Here is a 3,974-nt window from a genome sequence, read left to right as displayed (position 1 = left end):
ATCATTTTCTTGTCTCATGGTGTACCAGAGATTTGGTAGCTTTTTTAGGAAGTAATTTTTCAGGCCTTTCTGTCTAAGATTTGTTATAAATGGTCCGTTAGTGGTCTTATTTGTATTATTCATACCGCTTGTAACATATTCCATACGAATGATATTTCATTTTATCAAAAAAAAAAAAACTTCTATGTAATCTACAGAATGATGTGCCGCCACACAAAAAAGCTAGGCAATGGCTTCTTCCTCTACCTCAGGATCTGATTCAATATTTCTTTCCATTCAACTCATTCTACTCATCACCATTGTCACCACTCAGGCCGCCATTGTTGTGCCTCCATTCCTAGGCATCGTTTGTTCAAACGAAAAGGGCAACTTCACCAACGGCAGCACCTACCAAGAAAACATCAAGGGCCTCCTCTCCATTCTCCTCTCCAACAGTAATGGCACCTACTTCTACACCGCCTCTTACGGATTCAGCGACACCGTTTATGGTGTCGGACTCTGTAGACCGGACATACTTCAAGATCCATGCTCCACTTGCCTCAAAAACTCCTCACATCTCCTCACTCAGTCTTGTCCTAACCAGAAGGAGGCCATCATATGGAACCAGCATTGCATGCTACGCTACTCGAATCGTTCCATATACGGCCTCCTCGAGCTGGTTCCAGCTTATAGTCAATCCAAAACTGAAAACATTTCGTCGTGGGACTTGTATGAACTGAACCAGGAGCTAGTGGGGTTACTGCAAGAACTGAGAAATGAGGCTGCAGCAGGTGGTGGTCTTCGTAAGTTTCAAGTGTACAAGGGGAGGTCTAACAAATCTAATAACCAATCGATTTATGGACTTACGCAGTGCACTCCGGATTTGTCAGAGCAAGACTGCAAGATGTGCTTGGATGAGGGTTTGGGGGAGCTTCAGAAATGTTGTTATGGCATGGATTATGGGAGATATGCTAATCCCAGCTGTAATTTGATGTATCTTGTTTATGATTTTTCTGACCCTGATCCATTTGAGTCTACTCCGACCTCTTCAACTAATACAACTATAATTTCAACAGGTACATGATATTTATATTTCATGTCCCTAATAACTTGTACATAATTTCAACATTTCTTGAACTATTGGATCAGAGGAGATTAATTTCAGATTTTTGCAGGAAATAAGCAGGGTAAAATATCTAGGACTGTTATCATTATTGTTGTGACCATTTTTGTATCTCTGGTACTACTAGTTGCATCCATCTACATTTATCTCAGAGTAAGGAAGACAAAGCAGAAACTTGAAGGTAAGTTGAGATGATTACTAGTCTTTATTTATTATTGGTAAAATCAAACATGTCTGCTAGAAAGCAACCCAATGAATTGTTTGTATTTTCTGATATTGTCATGGGAAGAACAGATGAAATTAGAAATGCAGATGCCTTGCAGTTTGAGTTCGCCTCCATTCGTGTTGCCACCAATAATTTTGCTGAAGCAAATAAGCTTGGACGCGGTGGGTTTGGTGCTGTTTATAGGGTAACTATGCAACGTTTCTATGTGCACACAATAAAATGAGTTTTATGTGTTGAAAGAACAAGAAGTTAACTATCCAAATGCTGTTGAATGCAGGGTAGGCTTTTGAATGGTGAAGATATTGCAGTGAAAAGGCTTTCTAGAGATTCTTCACAAGGAGATATAGAATTTAAGAACGAGGTCACCTTAGTGGCTAAACTTCAGCACCGGAATTTGGTTAGACTCCTTGGTTTCTGCCTTCAAGGAAATGAAAGACTTCTAGTCTACGAGTTTGTCCCTAATGCAAGTCTTGATCATTTTATATTTGGTATGGTTGGAAACTTAATCAAAAGGATAGCAGTCAGCAGAACACCATTCTGTGCTTGTCATGTTTAAATCAAAAGGATAGCAGTTAGGAACAATAAACTTTCTTTTGTAATGTGCAGATCATGTTAGGCGAGGACATTTGGATTGGGATCGACGCTACAAAATCATAGTAGGCATTGCACGAGGACTTCTTTACCTTCACGAAGATTCTCGTCTTAGAATTATCCATCGTGATCTGAAAGCTAGTAATGTTCTGCTAGATGGGGAAATGAACCCCAAAATTGCAGATTTTGGTATGGCAAGATTGTTTGATTTTGATCAAACACAAGGTGAAACGAGTCGAATTGTTGGCACTTAGTAAGTACTCTAGCACAAACACGAAATTATTATGTCCATTTTTGATTAACGTTAAGCCTGATGATTTTGCAGCGGTTATATGGCTCCAGAATATGTAATGCGTGGACACTTTTCTGTCAAGTCTGACGTTTATAGCTACGGTGTATTAGTTTTAGAGATAGTTTGTGGACAGAAGAATAGTTCTTTCCGTCATGAAGATAATATAGTGGATCTTCTAAGCTATGTGAGTAACACACCCAAAAAAAAGTTGTATGTGGAACATTGCTGCAAATTGATATTGTTTCTTCAAATTTGCGAACATCATGCAGGCATGGAAAAGTTGGAAGGAGGGTACAACTTCAAGTTTGATAGATTCAATGTTAAGGACTGGTTCAAGAAGTGAAATAATGAGGTGCATACACATAGGGTTGTTATGTGTGCAGCAAAGCATAGTTGATAGACCAACCATGGCTGCCGTTATTCAAATGCTTACTAGCAACTCTCTCAAGCTCCGAGTGCCATCACAACCAGCATTTTACACGTTTAGTGGCATTGGTTCCTCATCCAGTATGTCATTGGGACTGGAGAGTAGCTCAGGAGTGACAGAGTAGGATCGATCCAAAAGCAGCTCAGTCCAAAAACAGCCAGATGAAGCTTCATTTACAAAACTACATCCTGGCTAGTTGTTTTTCGTTTTTCCTCTTTGGAATAGGAAAAGAGCAGCAGAGAACAAAACACTGAAAATTGGGAAGCAAATTTGCCGACCACCTTTTTTTACCCACTCACCTAATCTAATGTCAAGTGTCATTTCTCTTAACCAGCTTTAACCATGATTACAATATAAAATTGTAGTAAATGAATTATCTATTTATCTTTTCTTTTGATTTTATCTTTAACTCTTTTTAAATTAGCCTTTATTATTTCTTTGAAGTTGATTTCAAACATGTGCAAACCTTTTTTCTTTTATTACCCACGGGTCTTTGCTTTTGTCGGTATCCTTTTTTTTTTTATTTAAAGAGAGGAACTCCCAGTATCCTATTTAACTCTTTCAATTAATCAAATTGAACATTAAGTATCTGTAACACCAAACTCCTCTATTTGTATGGCTTCAAGAAACCATTGATTCTTACTTCTATTTCATAATTAAATGCAGAGAAAAAAAAAATGGAACTAGGACAAACAACAAAAGGAACTTAATAACAAGGCATCCTTGACAATTATAACACCATAAAAATCAAAGAGTTGAGTTAAATTACCATTCATAAAAAGTTTGATAATATCATCATGATATAGCTAATGAAAATATCATAAACAATGAAAAAAAGTTAAAAAAAGAAAGAAAAAAAGAAGAAGAAAAGATAATTCATTTATTACAATTTTATATTCTAACCATAGTTAGAGCAAATTAAGAAAAATGACACTTGACATTAAATTAGGTGGGTGGGCACAAGGGTGGGCAAAAAAAGGTGGTTGATAAATTTGCTTCCCTGAAAATTGTATATAGATAGAGCAGAGGCAACTTGAACATGGTTAAAAGTATAAACCCTAAACTAATAATACGATAACTCCAGTGGATGGCATGCATATGATGTTTAGTCATGAATAAATAAGATGTTTCATACCAAATAATAGCATTGAGGTAAATCATGCGCATTTCATTCATGGCCTTAATATCACCTACACTACTGCCTATAAATACAAACATTACTCTACTTCCTTGACCACTTCTATGGATCAAGTGCTTTCCTCTCGATCTTCGTATCTTTCAGTCTCTAGTTGTTTAATCTCCATTTACACATATGGAAGTAGCTAAGATCGATCTT

General features: G+C 37.0%; 1 pseudogene; it reads left to right on the top strand.

Moving 5' to 3' along the window:
• Positions 1 to 229: 229 nt before the first annotated feature.
• On the top strand, positions 230 to 2,834 carry LOC101305918 (annotated as a pseudogene).
• The last annotated feature ends 1,140 nt before the right edge of the window (positions 2,835 to 3,974 follow it).

The sequence above is a fragment of the Fragaria vesca genome, linkage group LG2, assembly GCF_000184155.1.
Source record: "Fragaria vesca subsp. vesca linkage group LG2, FraVesHawaii_1.0, whole genome shotgun sequence".
NCBI classification, from domain to species: Eukaryota; Viridiplantae; Streptophyta; class Magnoliopsida; order Rosales; family Rosaceae; genus Fragaria; species Fragaria vesca.
The sequence above is the reverse complement of the archived record's forward strand: the minus strand, read 5'-3'. Positions and strand labels throughout refer to the sequence as shown.